The 26072-nt window shown below is 40.3% G+C and overlaps 1 long non-coding RNA gene across 5 annotated transcripts in view; it reads right to left on the minus strand.

Moving 5' to 3' along the window:
• LOC141577208 (uncharacterized) overlaps positions 1-26072 on the minus strand; it is a 65549-nt gene that overhangs the window by 11648 nt on the left and 27829 nt on the right. For 3 of the 5 annotated variants that reach the window (XR_012506019.1, XR_012506020.1, XR_012506018.1), the window contains 2 exons: positions 5573-5670; positions 1598-1841 (listed from right to left, as the gene is read on the minus strand). This is a non-coding gene — a long non-coding RNA (uncharacterized LOC141577208). The remainder of the gene's footprint in view (positions 1-1597; positions 1842-5572; positions 5671-26072) is intronic. The other 2 variants (XR_012506022.1, XR_012506021.1) reach the window with 1 other exon arrangement.

Here is a 26072-nt window from a genome sequence, read left to right on the forward strand (position 1 = left end):
GCGTGGTTTACTCGTGGAGTTCAGCAGAAGAGACAGAGCAACAACAGACAACTTAGCATCTGGCGGAGCTTCGGCTGACTGCACTGCACGTTTGGATGGATTTCAATTTTGGACAGTGAGGCGTCTTCACACGAAAGGCAGGTGTATACATCATACATGCCCACACGTCTGTATGCACACACACGTGGACACACACAGAGTATATGATGTGACTTGTAAAGAGCTTCCCCTGCTAGGTTTCCCACTGCCTCTGATCTCAGCATTAACCTTTCCCTGGCCATGCTCCCAGGTTTGCTACGAGATTTCTTTGCAATGGAACATGCCCTTCGCTTCACAAACTTTCCCCAATTCTTTCAATGACATTAGGGGAAGAGCAGGGAGCTCTGTGAAGGGGTGGGGATATGGACTCGAGATACCCCTGAATCTGAATCCACACTTCATGGCTTATTTGTTATTTAACTTTATTTACATTCAAAATGCAATTGTTGCAGATCTCAGAAGTTGATTTACACTCACTGCTGTGGCAGAATGTTGCGGTCAGTAGACCCACCACTGGATCCGCTTATTCAACACGTCCTTCCAATAATTCAGATATTACTGTATCACAAATGCCCATCTCTATATTTTGATACCTGCTTTTCAGTATAATTATCTTCCTTCTTTATTCTCTAAATCTTATGATTTTTAAACATTTTTCTGAGAAGTGTTCCACAGGCACTTTACATATGATAAGTTGATAAAGAGTTCCTGGAGCTCAAAACCACATTTAAATCCTGAGATAAACTCAACTGTGCCGTATACATGGATAGGTTTAGTCTGCTTCCTTTGTTACTTTGTTTAGTAATTTTTGTTTCAAACAAGATCCTACTGTATAGCACAGGGAACTACATTCAATAACTTTTAATAGCCTATAGTGGAAAAGTATATGACAAGGAATATATATATATATATATGTATGTATATGTGAATCACTATGCTGTATACCAAGAATTAACACAATATTTTACACCAACTATACTTTCAACAAAAAATATTGAAATAAAATTGGGAGGTGAAACTTCGACTGCCCAGGCTGCTGTCAAGATGAAACGATTCAAAGCAGGCCAGGTATTAGCAAACCCCCTAACACATCAAAACCCCATATGGGATCTTCTTTTTGAGCAGCACAGGCTAACTAGCTGTGGTCACCTGTAAATAAGGTTGAAGTCACTTAGACCCTTGGCTTGGGAACACTGTGGCCACCGGGGTGGGGGTCACTGCAGCACCTACGAGAATGACGGGGACAGACTGCTCCTGACGCCGCTCCCCAGGCCGCAGCCCGGAGCACTGCAGTCAGGTCTGAGGTCCGGCCGGGAGCGCACAGCTCCACAGCCACTCGGAGCCCTGCGGTGCGGGTGGAGCTGGGACCGCGCTCGTCCATCACCCTTCCAGGCACCCAGACTCGGGAGTCCCCTGGGGGAATTTTTCTCTGCCTCATAATTCCTGTCTCAGCCTCTTGTGGAATGCGGTCCATGCCCAACGGAAGCAGGGCTTTAACCCTCCGGGACCCAAATCCATCACGGTTTGGATCCAGGATGTAACTTCCATGTTAACTCACCTGGTGCTCCCTTCTTGTGCTGAACTGCCCTCCCCCGTCGATGACATTAGGTCGTATTAGAAGTCCCGACTTGCTTGTCCTTAGCTAAGACTCTGAGCCTCTTGCTCAGTCTTCCTGACTGGAACCACTCTTCTGTGGCAGAAAAGCTTGGGCTGTCGGCAACCCATCATTGTCCTCGGTCTTTTGGGTTTTCTGTTGGTTTATGGTTCTCATGCAGGGATACCAATTTGCACATGAGAAACACCTGTAGACATTTTAAAAAATACAGACACTGGATCCTCCCCACTCTTCAGCCAAGGCTGGAAGCTTTCTCCCTCTAGCAGGGGTTACACAATAATTTGCTTGGGAATTGACCACACATATTGGCATAATCATGGTAAATTGCCCTTTACTCAGTGCTTCCCACGTGGCATTTTCTACTTCATGTTGTCTTTGTACGTTCATTATCACATTTAATACCTGAATTATAGATAATCACCTTTTCTTTTGAGGACACTCCTACTTGCTAATCTTGAATACAAGTATCTTTGATTCTCTTAATCTATTTCATTCCTGAGTTTCCTGTTCCTGGATTTAAAGAGTGAATTATGGACACATGTATTTAAGATTCTCCTAATATATCTATCTGACTCATCCTCTAACCAAATCATATCTGGAGAAGAGAGATTTTCTCTTTTAAATATTTGCATTTTCTTACTATATAGTAGTGCGTACACACGGTGGAAAATGTAGAAAGCATATAAAGTAAGAAAATTACAGCCATACATTATCTAAACACCAAAGGACAGTGCTATGTCATGTTGGGCATTTAACCATTTTTCTTAATATTTTATCATAAAATTTCCCTAGGGCAAGTTACTTAACCCTGGAATTGTACTAGACTTTTGTCAAGTACAGAATAACTTTCCCAGAAATGACCCTAACATCAAAATAGTACGTGAGGCTGGGAAGGCCATAGGGCACTCAGCTTATTCTCTGAGTCCTACAAAGAATGCTGTTAATTCACTGATGTTACTCATTCGATGCCTGTGAGTCACTCACTCACTCAGCTGGCTCGGACTGAGACCTACTTTATACCAAGTGCCGATCCAAGTGCTGGGGAGACCGCAGAGAGAGCCTGGATCACGGCATCACTGTCCTTCTTCATTTGCTCCCAGAATCCTACTCAACAAACCCACATGGGATTGGGGGGTGGAGGCAGGTGAGATATGGTAAAATTCATTTCATTATGTTCCTTTAGACATATTTAAATAGCATGAAAATAGTCACTAACTTTGATAAGTTTTCTTTTCCCTTCCTATGTATTTTTGAGGATGGGTATAGTTTTGGGGCAGCAAGAGTAATTGATAGATCTTTAGTATGTTAGGATTTTATATGAAAAATTAAGAAGGAAACTGGCACCTTATACAAAGAGAAGAGGCAGTGAGGAAAACACAAGCCACCCTCGAACTTGGCTACCATTCAGAATTTCTGATATTCAAAAAAGGGAAACATAATTCAAAATATTTTCCCTAAATATTTTAGCCCAGAGTAGAAATACATGTAGGCAAAGTTCAGCTCACTGGAACCTACAACAATGTGCTTACTTAAGCGAAGGTATAAACAGACCACAGATACTATAATGCATCCTTTACTTTAAACTAGTTAATGTGAGCAAGTTTCATTTCACATGAATTGCTCAGTACCAATTTAGGAAATATATCCTTCTTGATTGGTAAAAATAGCTCACTGATAACCAGATTCAACAAAATTTAGTGTTAAATAATTAACCTATTTCCTTCAGGAAATGCTTTTGAGTAATCTGAGTTAAGTATTTCCTCTATCTGATCTATTTCTTTTCACAGAGAAAAGTAGTATTATTTGCACATGAGCTACTTTTACTCCTCTGGAGAAATCTGACTGTGAGCTCAGGGTAAGAGTTGTCTACTGCACAGTAGGGAAAAAAAAGATTCATTTCACAGCAAAGATCAGAATCTTTTTTTTGAGGGGCATGGTGAGCTGGGGGACAAGGGAAATGCCTTTGTTTAGAGACAGACCACAGTAATCCATCCTGAAGCTGAAAGATGAAAACCTTGTGAAGAAATGTGGAAGGACACACTGACACACAAATGTGTTCACTCTGCAAAAACAGAAAGAAGGAAAGAAAAAATAATTTAACTGCCCTATAAAGAGAATGGACAGAAAATTGGTAATAAGGGAGAGTGAAGGAAAGTTAGGGAAGGGAGGAGAAACAGTGAAAGGGAACTTGGATGCGGTGGACAGAATAGCAGGTTTCTGGAGCTTACAATGAAGGATGATAAGAAAAAAAGTAAAGTTTAAAAAAAGTTACAAAGTTTAAAATAGTTTAAAAATTAAAAAATGAAGTTAAAAAATAATTTTTTTTATAGTGGCATGGAAGATTTTAAAATGATGGAGGTTTTTATTTCAAAATTCAAGTTATTTGAGTTTCTCCTCCATGCTCCAAACAACAGTAAGAATTGCTTGTGTAATTGGTTTTGGGGGACACCACAGAGAGTGGTGAGCAATGCAGTTAGGTTGGCCAGGAGCAGAATGATTTTGTGGAAGGCAAGACAGAAGAGAGATCAACAGTTTCATGAGGACAGAAACTCAAAGCCAGAAATTATCTTAAAAAGCTTAGTGTGGTGGGCAGAAAAATGTTCCCCCCCAATATGTCTATGTCCTTATCACCAGAAAATAGGAAGAGGTCAGTTTCCCTTGCAAAGGGGGTCTATGATTTCAGATGCGGTTAACGTTGCTAACCAGCCTTCTCTAAGAGAGACGAGCTGGATTATAGAGGTGAGCCCATTGTAATCACCAGGGTCATTAAAGTAGGAAGAGGGAGACAGAAGAGGGGAGAGAGGAGAGGAGATTTGACCACAGGATCAGAGTCAGAGGCACACAACCATGCTGACCTTGAGAGAAGGAAAAGAGGTCACAGGCCAAGAGACGTAGGTGGCCTCTGGAAGCCAGAAAAGTCAAAGATACAGTTTCCCCTGAGGCCTTCAGAAACAGCCGTGCCAATATTTTGACTTCAGCAGGCTCCTGCGTTCAAGAACCCTACAAGGTTAAATTTGTGTTGTTTAGTGGAGACTATTTCTTTTTTCTTCCTACTACCATGTCATTTGGGGATACTTGTTACAACAGAAAGTGAATACACTAAGCTCCTTGAAATGTTCAGAAATTGCAGATAACACTGGACTGTCCACTTTGATATGGGATAGGGCTTATGTGAAAATCCAAAGGACAGTGTGACCTTTGCTAACATATGCTTTTCTCATTTTTAGGAAGAGAACAGTAAGTCAAAACCTCTGTAGTTATTTTAGACAAGTGTCTCTTAAAACATTATGTAGCCCTGTGCCTTAGGACACCAAGAGAGTCTCTGTTCTTAGAAGAACATGAATTCCATGAGATAGGGTCTTACATCTGAGTCCCACAGTGGTCTCTTATTGGCAATGAGAACTTGGGCAAATCATTTACCCTCTTTAAGCCACAGGATCTTCATTTGAAAAGGAAGATAAGAATAAGGATTGTTTGGGTGATTAAATTGTACACACACACACACATATATGTACAACATTTAATACAGTGACTAACACATACTAGGCACTCAACAAATTCCTGTTATGGATTTTTAAATGCATGTATAAAAGAAGGAGAAAGTTGCGGGAAGTTGTGGGAAAACTTAGTTCATGGCCCCAAAAAGGGCCATCTCTCAACGGGCTCTGATCAGTCAGTCCCCAGTGATGGGCTAATAAGCAGAAACTATAGCACTTGAGGATTTAATTTAAACATAAAAAGGAAGGAATTTAAACATAATTATTAAACAGGAGGTATGTTTACACTGTTGGCTGGATCATCTTATCTGGAGAGCTTTAATAAGCAGAGAGTCTCCCCTGTTTTAGAGATGGGCATGCAGGAAAATTACTTGGATGGGTGGGCCGTTCTCACCCCAAGATCACATGACTTAGTACTCACGGAAGTAACACCTCTTGTATGTTATTCCAGATGGACTGTCCTCCCATGATTATTGTCAGCTGCATCATCAGTTCAAGGAGACAGCCACCTGGGTCACACTGGAATATTAGAAAGAAAATCTCATTTAAATTTTAGATAGCTCTAACATGAAATAAAGTCATTATTTTATGCCTAAAAAAATCTAAGGAACAGAGAGTAAAGACACTCTTCATTGGGCAACTAAGAGAAAACATGAAACAGGTTAGACTGTCAGAACACAAAGCTGTATTCACAAGTCTTCATTTCTGTATTTTCACAGCCAATACACCAGATCTCCAGGATAAGTCACAAATCTGCCATTAAAGAATGTGATGTAGAAACACGAGGAGTAGTATTTGACAAACTGGAAGAAGAACACCTTCATGGCTAGGTTTTTCCCACAGTCAGTCTGGTCCTTGGGATCTCTGCAGCTAGAAAAAAGAAAAGTTAAGTCTGTAAAACTGTGAACAGCTTTGAGACCATAATCAAAGCCACGGACACATGAGTTAACAAGCTAAATATGTATATATATATATATACACAATTCACACTTTTTTCATATAAGCTGTTTTGAATTCCTTAAAATAGCTACTATGTTAATTCCAACTGTACACACTGTTGTAAGAGTTTCTCCCACTATGAATGCAATATCACACAAGGCAAAAAAAAAAACAAACTCACCCGTTCCTTAAAATTTATAAGCACAACAGTATCCAATGGGCAAGAACTGTCCTCTGTCAGGTGTAAGTTGAAAGAAAGCTACTTCTAAACATCCTGCTAAGTGAAATTCTCTTGTCTCCCTGAACGGCAGGAAGGTAGGACTATTGAAGAAAACAAACAAAACACGGGGCAACTTGCTAGAAGCATTTGGGGAACATAAAACATCCTCCTAGTTCAAAATTTGAATTGGTCTTAGTGTTTTCAGAAGATGACCACTGAGCAGACAACTGGGAGAACGACCCAGCCACATGCAGTGTGTGGGAAGCAGTTAACTAGGGCCGCTAAGCCGCTGGCTGGGATACAAGCCAGAGAGAAGAAACATTTGTTATAGAAGCCACAGCTGATGAGAATGGAGCTACACTAACAGGAACAGCATGGGGGAAGGACACATAACAGTGTGATTACTTGTCCTCTCCGTAACGCACAAGCAAATCTGCCACTGGAACCACGACCCTCTTCCACATATTTGCAATAGAGAGACTATTTACTTTCAACAATAGGGTACATGATCTAATGTAATTGAAATTATTATTAAGCACTGACATATTTACACAGAGCTTGGACATTCTAAAGCTTTCTTTGTCCCTTTTACTAATGCATAGCTGCAGCTAATTCACTTCTTATATAGGCTAGAGAAAATACGTTTACACTTGAAGTTTTCTAAAGACTGTAATGTACTGGAATTGAAGTGCCTAAAAGATAAAGTCTCTGTTTTGACCTGGTTCTAAAACTGGTGTAGAAATGACCTCAGCTGCAGAAGGAGCTTAACAGACTCAGTCATCTTGATTGCCACTTTCTCATATATGGCGTTCAGGGTCACGATGATGTTAAAACTGATGAGGGAAGCAGTGATGGGCGTGGCCCACCTGCACAGTCAGGTACTTCTGGATTGGGTCTCTTCCATTCAGGTTCTTGGGAAGTACTGCTGAAAATACAATGAACACTGAAAGTCCGTAGACAATGATCCCAATAACTGAAGCAATGGTCAACAGGACCTGACAACCCAAAAGCCCAGCAGCATAAGGCTCACTAATGATCATATTTTTACACAGAAAACTTGCCCCCAATCTACGCTTAAACAGACAACATGCACGTGCTGTAAACCTCACATAAACCTGAGAAGTGATGTAAATCGCATGTAAATGCCACAAGAGACGTGAATATCCGGCATGTTAAATTTTAGGGGAGGAGGAATGAAGGATGTCAAAAAGAATGAGTACATCCACTAATGTAACATGCTGACAGCAGGAGCAGCTGTGTGCAGGGCATAAGGAATATATGGGAACTCCACTTTCTGTGAATTTTTCTGTAAACCTAAAACTGCACTAAAGAAGGAAGCCTGTTAAGTATATCTTTAAATGGCTGAAAATGGAGTAACTGGTGGCATGTTCTTTTGGAGACAAGTCTGTGATAGCAGAACCAATGAAAGTATCCCTTCTACATCTATAGAATTATTTAGGTTATGAACTAGTTGTAACCCATGAAGGGGATATGCTTCCTTTCAAGGGAGAACCTATCATTGATTCAGGGGTCAGCAGGTGCTAGCTGTCATCTTCATTCTGAATAGGACCAGTGAAGCTGTGGACATGCCCTGAGGGAAATAGTGGAAGTGACTGCAGGTCTCTGCTGATGAAAGCTTCACATGCTTTACATACTCCTTGAGATCTTAAAATGGCAGGTACTCCTACTCCCTGCATTTGCACAAGATTCATGTCCCTGATCCATTGTAGTTCTGACTGTGTGGACTCAAGGGCAACGGGAGTGTCTGAAGCATAATTTGCACGTGGCTGGTAAGGCTTCAGTTCCTCACTAGGCAGGTATTTTTCTGCCCACTGAAGAATGCACATTAAAGGTACCATTTTTAAACTGTTTTCCTTCCATCTACCTTCTTGGTCATAGTCCAGAAGCATGTACTCAGGGTCCCTGGCTGCTCCTGATGGCTGCCCCAGAGAGAAAGCTACAAAGAATGTGAATTTCAAGACTAGGTGAACCACATCATGTTATTTACAGTAACAGCGGGAGGCTGGCTTGCACCTGCAGGGGAGAGCAGATGGAGTGTTTACAAGCCCCTCCGGGAGCCACACTCCTGCTTCTGGATCCCAGCTCCGATGCTAGCTGTGGGGCCTTGTGCAAATTTCTTAACTTCTAGGGGCTTCAATCTCCTCACCCATATAATGGGGGGATAATAATAGCAATTTATAGGACTATTGTGATGAGTCAATGATTTGCTAATTGTGAAAACAATTAGAACATTAACCACAGGCATGTGAAAAACTATACCTAAGTATTAGCTATGAATATGGTGACCAAAGTCTTAAAAAAGGTGTTTTTCTTAGTTTTTAAGCCATCAGTTTGTAGAGAAAGCATTTTATTTTCTCCTCTACTCTCTTTCATCATCCTTTTCTTCACAGTAAGTCTTCATGATTGTGAAAGGAATAACTTTTTGGTGTGTGTGTGATTAAATGTGAAAATTAGTTAAGGCTGTGAAAAATGTATTATACAAGGTATATTAAGCCTTCCTCTCTTGTACAGCACATATAGGCTATTTAAATACTATGCATTTTTAAAAAGTCTGCATAATAATTTTTTAATTATGTATTAAGTAAACTTAATAGTTAAGATTCTTTAAATGCTTACTATTGCTTCAGCACACATCTATTTTTCTAAATCCTCACAATCACCCTGTTGGGAAGGTAATATATCTCTTTTACAGATGAGGAAATAGAGCCACATGGAGATGATGCAATTTGCCCCAAATGAAGCAACTATTAAGTGAAAGAACTGAAATACTCAAAGAGCCCAAAGACACACTAACTGTAGAGCACTGTCTACTACATGGTCTGTGAAATCAATTGTAATTCATTTCACAACTTTTACAAACTTGACACATTTCCATTTTTCTTCCAAGCACTTAATGGGTTCAATATTTCTTATGAAACAGGAAAGCTTTCCATTCTCCTTCCTCAAGTTTCTTCTTATTTATCATATTTTCTGATCATAATTTTAACATTTGCTCATTAAAGATAATTTGAAAGTACTCAGTACTGGACAGAACTGTTGTCCTGGATCTGTCCCCAGTCTTAGAAGAGGGCCCAGAATTTGCTTTAGGATAAATAACCTCCCTTTTGTTTTTAGTCCTGTGATTTAAGCTCGATTAACCAACTCATTCTGAAGCACCAGAGGTAGATCTCAGTTGGTTTAAGACAAATAATACCCCTCATTGTATTGGCCTCACACATGATTGGAGAATTGGCAAATAACCCAGTAAGAGCCACTATTATGTGAGGAGATACGTGCTTGTGCCCATGTGAATGATAAGCTTCCTCTATCAAGAGAGGAAGCTGCCAAAGAGACCTCTCTTGGTTTGGATGGATGATCTGGGATGCTGAGTGCCTAGAAGCAGCATGCTGAGACATCATTGGACACAGAATGAAGACAGGACAAGACCAGCCCTTGACATCATCTGGGCTACAGTATCTCTCCTTGACTGAAGCCAGACCTCAGATCTGAGGTTTTCATTTACAGGAACCAATAAATCCCATGCATCCCCAATTTTGGGTGTTGTTTAAACACATTGGAAATTGATTTTGTCACCTACAATGAAAGGACTCCAACTCTGAAAATGAATAAAAAATAAAATAAGGAAAATGCTTCTACCTATAGACATAATTCCTTCAGAAGGGTACATTGTTTGTATATTACAAATCATTTTATATATTAATTTTATTCTCAAGCCTATCGTAAGTGTAACACTTTGACATGTCATAAAATATTTTCATGGACACACTTTTTCATGGCTGCAAACTATTCTACTTTGTGAACGTTTGGAAGAATATTTTGGCTGAGATTTTATATATATATATATATATGTATATATATATATACATATAAAAATATGTCTGTGACTTGCATCCGTACTGACTTTTCCCTGCCATTTTGAAATACTTCCTGATTAAAAGTTTTTCAAAGCTGAATTAGTTGATTAAAACATAGGAATATTTTTGACTCTTGATATCAACTGCCAGACTGCTTTCTAAGAAAGCTTGAGGAGTACACCAGAAATTAACACAGCATTGTAAATCAACCATACTTCACAAAAAATATCCAGTAACCTAGGCATGGGATTGGTGATCACTGGCATTTCATCCTCATAAACAGAGCTGTGTCACTTGAGAGGTGGAAAACTACTTCATTTTGATGTGCACTGAGTGAATTACCATTGGAGTGTGACATCTATTTTTCTTTGTGAATGTGTGTTCCTTTTCTCTGCCTTCTATGCTCCTGAGATTTTTTGATGTTACCTTTGAAGTGATCTGAACTCTCTATGTATTGAAGGAATTAGCCACTTGTTGGATTTGTAAACAAATAACATCCTCTGGTGTTTTGTTTAAAATTAGGATGCTTCTGATGCATGGAAATCTTTGTATACTTTCCTCAGAAACTTACTGCTCATCTAGAGTTTGTGTAAACATCCATATTTATTTCTAGTTTCTTTCTAATTGTGTTACTTTTTAAATGTTTCTGGAATTTATCAAAATATATGGTTCACTGTATGATTTCAATCTTTTCTTTTCCCCCCAAGTAGCTAACGAGTGTTCCATTCACTGAATAACCTTTATTTATCTCCCTGATTTGTAATGCCTTCCATCTCTTATATTAAATTATTATTGATATCAGAGCCCATATCTGGACTTCCTGTCCTATTTTCTAATCTGGCTATTCTTGAACTACTAAAAGTCTCATTATCTTATTAATTATTATATTACTAATATGATTTTATTCACAATAAACCCCAAATCAATTTTATAACTTCTGATATTTTGGAGATATGATCTTTTAATCTAGAATCATGTGATTAAAGCATCTTTTATATCTTTCAGTAGTTTTTACTTTTATTTTTTGATAGTTCCTACTATCCTTTTCTTAGGTTATTCTTAGACATTTTACCTTGGTTGTTAATCTTGGAAAATTTTAGAAATCTTAATGCCTCCATCTGGTCTCTTAATCAGACCCTGGAGAATCCTAAACCACTGATCTGATTTGAACAAATGAGGTGAAAAGAATAGGGGGAAGCACTGTGAGCAGAAGAGACTGTGGAACCTCCAGAGTGGCGCCCTGCATTGGCTCAGATGTTCTCTGGAAAAAGTTTTCTCTATGAGACTTCATAGTTCCCAGCTTGATTTTCAGTTTTCTCAGGATTTCACATTAGATTTTAAAAAGTCTGTGGCAGGTTCTTACCCAGAAAAAGAGCACTTGCACAAAGGGTTATATGTATAAACTTTCCCCAGGTGGTAAATGGAAAACTCTCTTCTTCCTAATTAAAAAAACAAGTTAAGTCAATCAAGGGATTACACCAATGAAATGACTTTTCTCCTAATTGGTCAATAAATCCTAAACATAATTAAAAAAAAATAATTTTCAGACATAGCCTCATTATTTGTAATTGCATGGGTTTTTTCCTTTTTTTTGTTCTTTTCTTTTCCGTTAACGATGTCAAACAAACAACAAAATACGTACAATGTTCATTTTAATACTATTTTTTGAAAATGCATATGTGAACAGTAAACTATTTCCCTGCCATGGTCTGAGCTTGGGGGTCTGGGTACCTGACGAGGCCTGAGCTTGCCTTAGATTTCAGAAGTGACGGTAGTGACAGCATAGAGTCCGTGCAGGACAGAATGTTTCACAGGTGTCTGCAGCTAACTGGTCTCCACTGTGTGTTTCTTGGTTGAGCTTTATTTGTTAATTAGCTACAACTATGAAGTTTTAGAGTTTACATTTTAGAGTTTATATTTCGAATATTTTTAAGAGATGAAATCAGTAAGAATCAAGGTTTACCTGGATTATAAAAACAGATATAGTATAATAATAGCTGTCCCTAAGTACATGGCCCTTCCTCTGTGCCAGGAAGTCTTCCAAGTAGATTCTGTACATTACTTCGACCCGTCATTGCCACAGTCATGAAGAAGCAACCCTCTTATTCTTATTTTATAGGAAACTATGGCACAGAGAAGTTAAGTTGTCCAAGATCACTCAGGAAGCAAGCTGCTGTGTTCAAATATGAATTTAGGCAACTTCATTCCCAAGCTCTCACTACCACAACGCTGGCCTCTCTAAACAATGGAGCATACTTTCGCAAGTAAAGTAAAATGCTTCAATTAAAAAACTAAACAAAAAAATATTAGGCAATTTTTTAAAAAAGGAAGTACGATAAAGTGAAATGAGTTTTCATCTTCAATTTTTCAACAAGCATGTTCTAATGAAAATTTAAACTTATTAGCTGGCAATTTTAAATTTAAAATTGGCAGTTTAAATGACCAAAAAACTTTTCTTCAGTATTTTTTGTATGCTGCCAATATGATACGTTTTTGTTTTTCAGGACTCAAAAGCATTATGAACATCTAATTTTGTCTAAGTTTCAGCTTTCAACTCTGAATGTACAGTCTTTTACCAACATATGCTTTGACCCCCATCTTCAGTTGTAAACAATGGGAAATATTCATAATGGGGATTATTAGAAGCTTATTACATTGTAAAAGACAAATGTCACTTTCTATTGGTAGCTGAACCTCATTTTTTTCCATTTATAAAAAGAGGAGTTTTACCTGCTCCCTCCAGAACTTTTCAGTGCCAACATTCTGTAGATCTGTGATTCAATTTATTAAATCTATTGTTGGAGACATTTTCAGATGCTCCTAGTAAAAGCATTTTCTTTCCAAGAGTTATTCATGTTCACAACATACTGTCCTGCTGCTGCTGACTGCAAGTACCATCAGCTCTAAATTATCTTAGCTGATGGAAAGAAGCAATAATACAGATGACTCAAAAAATCATCTTTTCATAGCTCTGGAAGGTTGATACAAAGATATATAGTTTTATTTTTTTTAATTTTGCAGCAGGAGTGACAGCAATAAATTTACATTTCCAATTATATAAAATGCCTAGCTCAAACACTAATCAAACAATGATGGCATCTCAACAAATGTTTCCCTGCTTCTCCTAACCTTTCTCTGACTTTAGGATGAGAGTCATGCTGCTTTGTGCACATCCCAACCGGAAGTGGGAGCAGTGACCGGGACTTAAAGACAAAAGGGCACCTAGTCTACGATGAAAAGGAGGCGGCAATAATGAAGGCACATGTGAAAAAATGGGAGTCAACTATAAAAACCAATGTGTCTTTCCTCCTACATCTATGTCATAGCAGCTAATTTATATTTTGCATTTATTTATTGGTGTTATGAAAGGATAAAAGTCAATGCCTCTTTTCTTATACACTTATACAAGACTTTTTCTTTTCCCCCTTTTTACTGTTACTATGAATGAAGGACCACACTTCTCTTCTGTGTACACCATTCCAGTCAGTGCTCCTTCAACTTGGCTGCACATTAGAATAACCAGAGGAGCTTTAAAAACTTCCCTATGCCAGAATGCACCAAAGGCCACTAAGTACCATCCGAGTTAGCAGTGATGGAATCCAGGCACCAACATTTTTTAAGGTCCCCTGGTGATTCCAACATGCAGCCAAGGCTGACAAGCCCAGAAGTAAACAGACTAAAGTGAATCTAAACAGCGACCGCTTTTCCTGGGTAATCTCATCTGTCTCCACGTGGGGACACCGCTCCTCCTATTCTGACCGGACTTGTTCTTCCTGCTCAACCGTGTCCCATTTGTACTCAAGTTATGCCTGGTGCCGCTTCCAGAGCTCCAGAAGTAAGGTGACTAACAGAGAGAGAGAACAGCAGAATGTGGATCTTCAGTGATGACTGATGCTTCAGAAATCTGTACTTAATATTTATTACCCTTAACACTTTCGTAAACGGTTAATAAAATCACATATTATTTATAGGCGATACTAAAGAGAAACATGAGTTAATGCCTTTTTTTAAGAAAAAAGAAAATGTAGATTATTTATTGAACTTTTGGAAACAGACTAGCTCTCTAGCTCATGGGAAAGGTATTAACGTGATGGTCAGACACAGGTGACTGTGTCTGATGCTAAAGTATCTGTTACCAGCACATTATGCCCGCTAAAAACACAAATATCGGGGGGATGGGTATAGCTCAGTGGTAGAGCACGTGCTAAGCATGTACAAGTTCCTGGGTTCAAGCCCCAGTACCTCCATTAAAAAAGAAAATTAAAAAAAGTAAAAGTAACTGTCACAATTTAAAAGCAGTGCACGGTCCACCCGCCAAAGAGGAGGTCCTTTTCCTCACATACCTCTGTCTCTTCTGTCCAATGGACCTGAGGGTGGGGAAGGGGATTAGAATGCTTTAGTAACCCCTCCATTTCTATTTTCCACCACCCCAGTCACACAAAATTAAAATAATATTATTAAATATGGAAAACTGCCATTTTCCTCAATCTTCGGTAAAGTAATTTTTAGAAATCGTCATTCTGTTTTAAGACTCGTCAATTCAAATAGACAAAAACAACATGAAATGTTTATTGAAAAATGTGGCTTCAGGGTAAATCCCCTAAGCCCTTCTTCCAACCAGACTGTTACTCCTAGGCCATAACTCTAGAGAAATTCCAGAATAACCACTGTTCCCTCCACCATTATACCTGAGTCTCTACCATGCTCTGAGAATAAAGAGAAAAAAGACACATTCCCTGCTTCCGGGAGCTCCCAGGTGCACAGGACTCATCATGAAATGATGGCTGGGGAGGCGTGTTAAGATGGCTTGGATAACAGTCAGCAGTGGGTGCTCGGGGCAGAGAGCCGGAACTGTAGCCAACGCTCTCCCAGAGGAGGGAACCACTGTGGTGAGTTCTGAGATGCCCTAGAAATGATCAGGTGAAGTTATAATGTTAAGGCCATTTCTCCCTGGGGAGCTGCACATGCAAAGGAGGGAGGCCAAAGAGAGTCAGGTCACTTCCAGGAACTGCAAATAGTCTAGAAGTGAGAACAGGGTGTGGGAGGCAGGTGAGGCAACCAGGTGGAGAGATCACAGGTGCACATCACACAGGACTCTGTGTGCCTCCAAGGTAAAGGAGACATGCAAAGTGATCTAGAAAGAAAAAAGATAGAGGCAGGGAGACCTATTGGCAGGTTCATGTGAAGGCCTGCTGAGGCCCTGCTAGGAGGAGAGAGAAGAAAACATTTCAGCAGGTGGACGGATTGGCCACAGATGTGATGGAAGGGCAGGAAGAGGTCAAAGATGCCGGCCAGCTTTCTGGCTTTGGCAGTGTCCTAAATTATAGTGCCATTTCCTAAAACAAGAAGGGCAGGAAGAGGAGCAAGTCGTGAGAGGAGACAACTGATTCAGTTCTGGCTGGGTGCCTGTGGGCTCCAGGAGAGATGTCCAATAGGCAAATAAAAGTCTAGAAATCGGGAGAAAGTTCTAGGCTGAGCCAAGTAGTTTTCCTGCTTCAAGAGGCTAATGGTTGTGAGTGGACAAGCTCACGAGAAGAGATGTAGAGGGGTAGCTCTCACCGTCCTGCACATGGGAAGCATCTGGGAGCCTTTAAAACATAGTGCGCCCCAGCCTGGTGTGGGGCCTTTGTACTGTTTATTGTTTTTAAAATACTTTCCTTTTTTGGGGAGGTAGTTAGATTTATTTATTTTAATGGAGGTACTTGGAATTGAACCCAGGACCTCTTGCATGCTAAGCAAGTGCTCAGCCACTGAGCCATACCCTCCCCACCATTTTTTTGTTTTTAGACATTAGCTCTACTGAGCAGTCAGGGTTGAGAATCAACCTGTAGAGAGCAGAGAGCCTTGGGGTAGAGATCAAGGAGAAGCTTCCCAGAGCCCTGCAGACCCCAGCAAGGGCAGCCGGAGATGCAGGGAGCCTCGGATGGGCTGTGAGGAACGTGAACTCAACACTCCCCAATGACAAACATGTTTCAAGCACCCACTTCCCAGCAGTGTTTCTTCTGAGTTTACTACTTTTCCAGTAATACTGGGTGAGAATAGAAATAATCTGGACAAAGGGATCAAATTCAAATGCTCGTTCTGACCATTCTTAGCTGCGTGATTACTGATTAAAAGGTTACCGGTCTGCCACGTGTAAACTGGGGGACCTAGAACCGTGCTCGTGGGCTGCTGTGAGCGTAATGAAATGACAACTATAAAGGCACTCCTGACTCTCAGAGGTAATTGCTACTATTGTCCCCATTTGGGACACCAAGAAACAGAGTCACAGAAAGCTTCAAACATTTGCCCAAGATGAAGGTTAGTGTCTGGAATCAAGCCAATGACTTCGTGGATCCAGAGCCCAGGATCTTCTTACGAATAACACGGCACTGCCCAGGTTCCCTGCTCCAAAACCCGCCTCCCTTTGGCTCAGTTCCATGGGCCCTGCGCTGCACAGATGTCGTCACTGCCTGCCTGCCCGCCCGGTGTCTGACCCCGGCACTGCTCCCTCCATCTCACACACCGCTTCCTTGGGCACACCAACCCTCACGAGGCCATTGCTGTGGGTACTCGGATGTTTACACGGAAACGCAGGTGGCAGCCCAGCTTTTTGCTATAGATGCTGCTGTCAGTGGAGGCAAAGAGCTCACAGTTGGTGGCGGAGGCCACTTCTGGTATCCTCCTTGGCTGGAGAGCTGGATGGAATCCAGTTTCCCTCTGCAACTTAGACATCCAGCATGAGAGTTATGTAAGGCCATCTGGCCTCTCAACATAGAAATGATGCCCCCGCAGTCGTACTTAATATTGTAATCTCCTGGCTCCACCAGGGAGCAGAGGCCATGGCCTGTTGTCCAACAAGTTTTGTTTCCTTACACGACAGCTACAATGGGGTGAGTAAACACCGGACCAGAAAATCTACAAAGCCCTCGTGTACTATTTCCTGACACTTGCAGGTCACCCAAATACCCCAGATCCTCCAAGTAAACAACTAGTAAGAGGAACTGAGCTGGCTCGTCTGTCAGATCCCTGATGGCAGGACGGATTTGTCCTCTCCTGCTCTCGGGATCATCCGTTCTCCTTCTGTGTGCCCTTCCCCGATTGAAGGAGACTGTTCTTTGTTTATGGGCTATGGAGTATTTGTGGCTGTCTGACGAGAACCTTCGAAACTAGAGCTCTTGGTGAGAATGGAAGCATGGGACCCACGTCTCATGAGCTCAGCTACCGAACAGCCTCATCTAGCCAAGACTGTGGCCAACACCAGGGGTCCACGCTGTTGAGTGTTGGGTCTGGAGAGCAATGCCTCCACCACTGAGAAGCTGCCCCACCACTTGTGCCCTTGTCCCCATCCAGGGGGAGGTGATGCATCCATGGGGTGAAAGCCTTGAGGGCACTAGGTGACTGTGGACCAAGCTGTGACTGGCTGGTCCTGCCCCCCAAGTGACCCATGTTACCCTCACATGCAGAAAATCCCCAAAGAGACCCCTGCTTGAGGGAATGGGTCACCTATAAGCCAACTGTCCTCGGGCCACCTAAGAAGCAACACAGTATACACAGTGAGCCACCCACTCACTACAGTATCCAAGGCTCACAGTTCCCTCATGTGACACCATGTACCCCCAGCAAAAAGAAGACCGTTACTTTGTAATTGACTTGAGAATTCTACTGAAAACACTGCCTTCCACCTTCCACTTATGAAGTTCTTTCCACTGTGTCCCCTGCTCTGCAATTGTGCAATCAGTCCAGAGCTCCCTCATGAGAAAGGAAGGAAGGGGCCGGGCAAATCCAATAAAGGAATGGCACAGCCTTTAGCACCAAGATGGTGGAAAAGTCAACTCCCAGTAGATCTTGAGCTTCAATACACACTCACCGAAATACAGCAGGATGTTAAATGGCACTCCCACTGGTCCCAGGACAGGTTCAAGGCTGACCATAAAATGTCAAAGGGTGAGTGGTGGCCCAATTTCTGGGAATCCCAACACATTTCCCAAAGCAGTTGGAATATTCCTCCCACTTATTAGCATATGAAGATACTGAGTGCATAAAATCTAACAATCCCACACCTCGTGGTTGCTCTCTCTGCTGAGATAGACAGCCCACACACTGTCTGTGGAGTGTGTATCTACTTTTACTTTAAACTGGAGCACCCAACCCCCATGCCTCATGGCCTTTCTGTTGCCTTCTGAAACAGCCCACTCTGTCTATGGTGTATATATCTCTCTGAATAAATCTACTTTTACTGAACTGTGGCTCTCGAATTCGTTGCTGGGCAAACCAAGGACCCACACTTGGTGAGGTGCATCCCAGGGACCCAAATACGACCTGGGATATGGCCATCCTCTCCCCCACATTTTCCTGTATCATACATTCCTTCCCAAAGGATCTCACCTTGTGCACTCCAAAATAGACAGCACTCATGTGTCCTGACCAGGATCTGCTCCTGTGTGTATCATTTCTTATTTCCACTAGAACATCAACTTCAGGAGGACAAGGATTTGGTTCTGTTCACAAAGGAAGCACCAGCATATCACAGGTGCTGGAGAAGTATTAGCTGAATGAATGAGCTGTGGGAAGTTCTGGGATTTCCACCTGGAACTCCTAGCCTCTTGTGTCCCAGCTGACTACAGGTGCTCCCTGCTACTCATGGCTGACCTCTTGCCACCACTCTCTGCTCTGCCATCACCTGAGCTGGGATGAGCTGAGATGGGCACACACCCCGGAGAGCATGGCGCATGGTTCATGCCGTTACAACACACTCGCCCCTTGACTGTTAGAGGTTACTTAGGGTGGACAAACTGAAGGCAGCACCATGTGCACCGCCCTACCCCACAACTCACTTGAAGCACCAGGACTGCACACAGGGGAAACGCTGGCCCTTTGCAACCTAAGGAGAGGGACTATGGGTGAGAAGAGGGTCTCTGTCAACTAAGAGTCTCTTTACAAGCCCAGTCTTAGGAAAGCTCTTTAAAGATACTTTTTGTATCATCCTTGTGTTTCTGTAATCCCTCTAGATTTTGTCATTTTAATCTACACATCAGAAATACAGATATTCTTGAAATCTCTATTGATTTTCAATGAAGAAAATCCTCAATTTCCTACACTGCTAAGAAAATTACTGCACTTTATTTAAAAAAAGCAGCTTCCTTTCATGACTTCCTATCTTCAAACACCTAATTTCACAAGAATCAGTGAAGCAGGACATGAAAATCATGCTATGCTTTATCACCTACAGGTGGGCAGGGATGAAATGAATGAGTACTGATCTCATGAGATGGGTGAGGGTGAGGAAGGACCAAGGATGAGAAACCAACATTTTCTAACCCATTTCTCTTTTACAGAGTCCCAGACAAAACAGTGTGATTGTATCAACTAAAACAAGAATATCTGCACCCTTCTAAATGCACGCTACAACTTTACTACTACACACGGCACTCTGTCACTGACCTAAAGGCTGATGACAGCCAAGAAATTTGCAGGGATCTTATTCTGTGCTCATCCCTTTTTGTCTTTGGAACCTCAGGATATTTGCCTCCTCTCCCTGAGTGTCATTTTCCTCATCCTTCAAATGGGAGTGTAACAGTCATTCATTTGCTCAGGGTCTATTCGACAACTGGAGACTGCTTATGAAAACAACAACAACAAAAAAAGCAAAACAGAAATTCTGATCTGTGCTGTCTTCCTCCTCCTCCCTGAACATGAATGGCATCTTTCACTGAATCCCGAACTTAAGGAGTAGTTCTGATGAGGAAGTCACAGGACTGCCGTGTAACTGAGAAATGACCTGGTGTAAAAGAATGAATTGCCAGCAAATCCTCAAAACCCATAAGGGTGGAAACCCTGGGAGCTACAGGCATGGGTGGGAGTTCCTTAGTACCCCATTTCACAAATGGGGAGAATTTTGCAGGGTCCATGAAAGACACAGATAGCCCAGTAAAACCACACCATGTTTTGGAGTACACCAGGGCCACGTCGATGCTGACATGTACTTCTTCGTGTCCCAGAGCAAGGGCCCTGGGCAGGGGTGACTGTGCTTGAGGCTGGACAAGAACTTTCTGTTCTGTCTCTTTTGCTCTCTCTCTTCCTGCAATAAAACAACTGGTAGGACTCTGGTGGGGAGCAATATACCCACATTCTCTGGCAAGCCACACACCACGCAGCTCTAGCTGATCTGAGAGAGGACTCTTCAATGAACATATATACATCAAAGTCAGGCAGAAGGCTGCCTGTGACCTTGGGAATCCAAACCAGCTTGTCCTCTTAATCAGGATATTAGACATCTAAAGAAAGTGTGCACCAGATGAAGACGATGCATTAGACAGCGTTGGTGGTTATGGCCAGCAGTATCTAAGGACAAGTCATGCTCTGGCAGATGGGAGCATTTTGGTTGCTTTAAGAGTTTGCTACTGAAGGGCTGGGACATTTCATTGGGCCTTGAATCTCCAGACCTCTTTACTCACAAAGGCAGAAAAGTTAGGTGAGCCAGCTCAGCCTTTATTCCAACTTCCTAACCAAAATGCTATGAGGTTGAAAATATATTTCTCAGACTCTTCTGCAGCAAGGGTTCCAGATGTGGCTTTAAAAATGCCCATCAGAGATTGAGATTTACAAATATTAACTACTATATATAAAAATAGCTAAAAAAACTAAATTTCTTCTCTATAGCACAGGGAACTATATTTAATATCTTGTAATAACTTTTAATGAAAAATAATATGGAAAGGAATTCATACATATATATGTGTATATGAATGACTGGAACATTGTGCTGTACATCAGAAATTGACACATTGTAACTGACTATACTTCAAATAAAAAAAAAATATATATATATATAATGCCCATCAGCAGCTTCTGAGTGTCACTTAAAGAAGAAACCCAGATGAATGGAGGCAAAGGTGGGTGGAGGAGCTACGTTATTTTGCTGGGGTGGATGCAGCGGGCCTGGCAGAGATCTAGAAGGAATGCTCACAACAGCCACTTACTTATCTGCAAGTGAGTTTTGGTAATAGCTTCCTGAAATCCTCCCCACCCCTCCTGATGAGCCAGGTGTCTGGCGTTTCTCTGGAAATCACTAGGCACAGCCTGGGACTCAAAGGTAAAAATTAAAAACTGTAGTAAGGTAGCGAAGAGGCTGGCAGGACGTGTTGGACAAAAGTAGGTCAGAATCAACAAAGAATGGGGAGGGGATACAACGTGGGCTGAGGACCCTGACTACAGTTGTGGATTGTCTGTGTTAAGGACTCTGAGTCAGTATGAGTAGATGGATTGGTGTGGACTAAAATGGTGGCCATTGTTCAGATAAATATGTGATTTGGACTTTATTAATTAGAGGAGGGATTTTTTTCCCCCTTCAACATTGATCATTCTTAGGGAGCAGAAAAATACTCTGCCACACAACATCTAAGTGCAAAAGAGATGCTACGGGATGGTGGTGGTGTGAAAAATTTCAGTCCCGCAGTTCCAAGGTTTCCTTAATGAGGTTCACAGCAGTTGGTACTTAAAATAAAATAAGGTACTTATAATAAAGACATCATCATATGTACATATCCTTAAAGATACACATATGGTGCTATAAGTGGGCCTGAAATGTGTTCTACATTCTAAAATCCGATGAAATAAAATCAGTAGCTCAATATGCCTCTCGGCTCTATAAACATGATGTAGCTAATGATCACAGAAAACAAGATCAGCTAGTAAATTTGAAATTTGTCTTTTCCAGTGTCAAAGATAATATTTTTTGCTTTACTTAAAAAGCATTTTTTTAATTAGGACTGTCAGTGTCCATTGGTATATGGGGTTCAGTAGATATGTTCAGATGTTCTAGACAGTGAATCAGAGCAAAGACTGAGGTTTAGACAGTAGTTAAATGCCTCACCCGTGTAATCAGCATCCACATATTGCTATACTGAAAATCCTTAAAACTGAGAACTTCATTAAAACATCTAAAAGAAAGGGAAAAAAATAGCCACAGACTAGTGGAAGATTTGTAACGTGTAAAAATGACAAAGGGCTATTCATGAGCATATTCTTAAAAACCCCTACACTTTAATAAGTAAAACAACAAACGGACAACAGGTTGCACACTTCTCCCTGTAGGAGAAGCCATGCAGATGGACTCTTATGTGAATGGGGCTGGAGCTGTAGAATTAGTTACTCTTGCAAGTAACTCAGTTAAAAACAAATGCAAATGGGATACACTTCTACAATATCTGAGTAAAAATCTTGGAAAACTTACTCCTCTGTTAAGCAATGACAATGGCAAAATTTGTTAAAATTAACCTCTGCAGAACTCTGGAAATTTAACCAAGGCTTCCAGCAATAAGGGGAATGTTTATTTGAGAAAAAATAACAGCTAAATCTCCATAAAGATAGTCAGTTTTGTCATATCGTAACTTGAACTACCCCCATCCCCGTATCCTCACCTAAATGGTGGCCTTTAAAAGCAACAGTCTCACAATCAAGGAAGGGGCAGAAGTGATTTGAAGTTACCCAAAAAATCCGCCCCCAGAGAGCTGTCCCTAATTCACCTATCTCAAACTCATGCTGTGCAAACAGCCTGTCCCCAGAGTGTTTGTGGAAAACAATCAGCAGTGAGTAACTTTACAACTGCATGAGGCAGTGGTACCAGTACAGGCTAATTAGATGCTGACTAGGAAACTTAGAAGGCAAAATTGTGTATTGAGACTTTCTGGGGGTGGAGGTAGGGTTAAATAGCTCCAAAAAATTCTGAGAATTGTAGAAGTCCATACACATGTGTGGCATATGGCAAGGAAAGATCTGAGAAAATCTTAAGCCTTCAACTCTGGCTGAACTTGAGGTTCTGCATAAGCAAGAACTAAAGGCTACAGAATAGCTGCAGACTGCCTGCCGGTGCTGAGGGCATCCCTCAGCACGCAGGCACACAGCCACCTGGCAACAGCTCAAACGATTGGCTCCAGGCATTGAAAGAATTCACTGTCCAATCATTATTACAGTGATGACAACTAGGCTTTCTGCACACATACAGATCTCATGGCCATGCATGATAAAGAATACAGACTTTACAGAATTTGTTCAGGAAAGTAACTAAATAAATATCTGCAGCAGCAATGACAATGGAAACAATGATAAACCCTGGAGATGAGGAAAATCTGGCTTTCAGATCTGCCATATTGTAATATTTTAAATGTCCAGTTTTCAACAGAAAATTACAAGATGTACAAAGAAACAGAAAAGTTTGGCCATAACACAGGGGAGAAAGTAGTCAATAGAAACTCCCTGAGGAAACCCAGACACTGGACTTACTAGACAAAGACATAAATAAGGAATTACACATATGATCAAAGAGCTAACCGAAACCATGCCTAAAGAATTTAAGTATGTGAACATCTCATTGTACAGAGAATATCAATAGATAAAATTTACATTAAAAACCAACTGGACATTCTAGAGATACAAATATATTGACTAAAATGAAAAATTCAATAAGAGATTTCTCTGTAGATATGAACTTGTTGAAGAAAAAGTCAGTTAATTTAAAACAACTGAGATTATCCAGTCTGTGGAACAGAAAGAAAAAGGAATGAAAAAAAATGAACACTGTGTCAGAGATAGGTTGGACACCATCAACAATACCAATACACATATAATGTGAGCGCCAGAAGGAAGGAGAGAAAAAAAGGGGTAGAAAAAGTATATAAAGAAATAATGGCTGAAAACTTCCCAAATTTGATGAAAACATTAATTTGTACATCCCAGCAGCTCAACAAACTCCACGTGGTATGAACATAGAGACATCGAAAATAGGCACATCAGACTAAGTGTGTCAAAAGAGAAGAACAAAGAATCTTGACAGCAGAAAGAGAAAAGAGGCTCAACATATTCAAAGGCTCCTCAGTAAGACAGTTGATTTCTCATCAAAAACCATGGAGACCAGAAGGCAGTGGGATGGTATCGTCAAAGTGATAAAAGGAAAATACTGTCACCAAGTATTTTATAGCCAACAAAATGATTCTTCAAAAAAAAAAAAAGAAGAAATTAACACACTCCTACAAAGTCTGAAAGGATCAATTGCTAGCAGGCCTGCCCTACAAGAAATATTAAGGATAGTCCAGCAGGTGTAAATGAAAAGACACTCACCTGAAAAATAAAGAGCACTACTACATGAGTAAGAAAATAAAACAGTATAAATACAGTATTACATGTACGTGTTTTCTTCTATTTGATGTAAAAGACAACTACATAAAACAATATTTATGAAACAGTGTAGATGCACTTATAAATGCATAAAGGTGTAACTTGTATGACAGTGACAGCATGAGGAGGGGGAGGGAAAAGATTGATATCAAAGCAAAGTTTTTGTGTACTATTGAAATTAAGTTGGCATTCATGTGAACTAGATTGCTTTAAAACAATATGTTAATAATAATCTCCAGGGCAATGGAGGAGAAGGAGGAGGAGGAAGAGGAGGAGGAGGAGGAGAAGAAAAAGATAAAATAAACAACAAATTAAAATGGCACACTTGAAAATGCCTACTTTGTACAAAAAAGTGTAGTAATAGAGCATTGGGGAAATAAAAAGTCATATAGAAAGCAGATAGCAGATGTAACTTCAACCTGATAAGAAATTACATTAATGTAAATGAATTAAATATTCTAATCAAAATAGTAAAGGCAGAAATAAATGGAATAGAGAATAGATGAATAACAGAGAATAATCAACAAAAAGAAAAGTTGGTTCTTTGAAAAGATCAAGAAAATTGACAAATTTTTAGCTAGTACTGAAGAAAAAAAGGGAGAAGGTTCAAATTACTAAGATGAGAAATGAAAGGAAGGATGTCACTACTGCCCTAACAAAAATAACAAGGAATATAAGGGAATACCATGAATACTTGTATAGCCAATAAATGAGATAATCTAGATGAAATGGATAAATTCCTAGAAGGATATGTGACTAAATCTAATTCAAGAAGAGATAGAAAACTCAAATAATCCTACAATAAGTAGTGACTGAAACAGTAATCCAAAACATTCCCACAAGGAAATGCTAGGCCAGTATGGCTTTGCTGGTGAATTCCATCAACTACTTAAAGAAAAAACAAAAACAAAAAACAAACAAACAAAAAATGCTTCACAAACTCGTCTAAAAATAAAGAGGTGGGCACACTTCCCAATTCATTCAATGACACGAGTATCACACTGATACCAAAACCAGACAAAGGCATCACAAGAAAACTAAAGACTATCTCTTATGGATATAAATGCAAAAGTCCTCAACAGAATAAAAGCAAATCCAATCCATTAACATATAAAATAGACCACAATTCAGTGGGATGTATCCAGGTATGCAAAGGCACTTCAACATACAAGTCAATTCATGTAATATGCAATATTAATAGAATAATAGATAAAAACTAGGAATAGAAGAGAACTTCCTCAACTTGACAGAGAACATCTATGAAAAACCTGGAGCAAAGATCATACATAATGGTGAAAGACTGAATTATTTCCTCCCAAAATCAACATTGTACTAGAGGTTCTAGTCAAAGCAAACAGACAAAGAAAATAAAGCCTCTAGATTAGAAAGAAAGAAATAAAACTATTTCAATTCCAGATGACATGATATTACACATTGAAATCACAAGGAATCCACAAAGAAAAAAGAGAGAGAGAGAAAAAAAAAAACTATTAGAATTAACAACATAGTTTGACCAAAATTGTAAGACACAAATCGATATATAAAAAAGTAATTATATTTCTATACAACAGCAGTGAATAATCTAAAAATAAAATGTAGGAAACATTTTCATTTACAATAGCATAAAAAAGAATAAAATACTTAGGAATATTAAGAAAAATATGTGGAATACTGAGGAAAATGTCTGAAACTTGTATATTGAAAACTAAAATACTACTGATAGAAGTTAAAAA

Source organism: Camelus bactrianus, chromosome 3 (genome assembly GCF_048773025.1).
Source record: "Camelus bactrianus isolate YW-2024 breed Bactrian camel chromosome 3, ASM4877302v1, whole genome shotgun sequence".
In the NCBI taxonomy this organism is placed as follows: Eukaryota; Metazoa; Chordata; class Mammalia; order Artiodactyla; family Camelidae; genus Camelus; species Camelus bactrianus.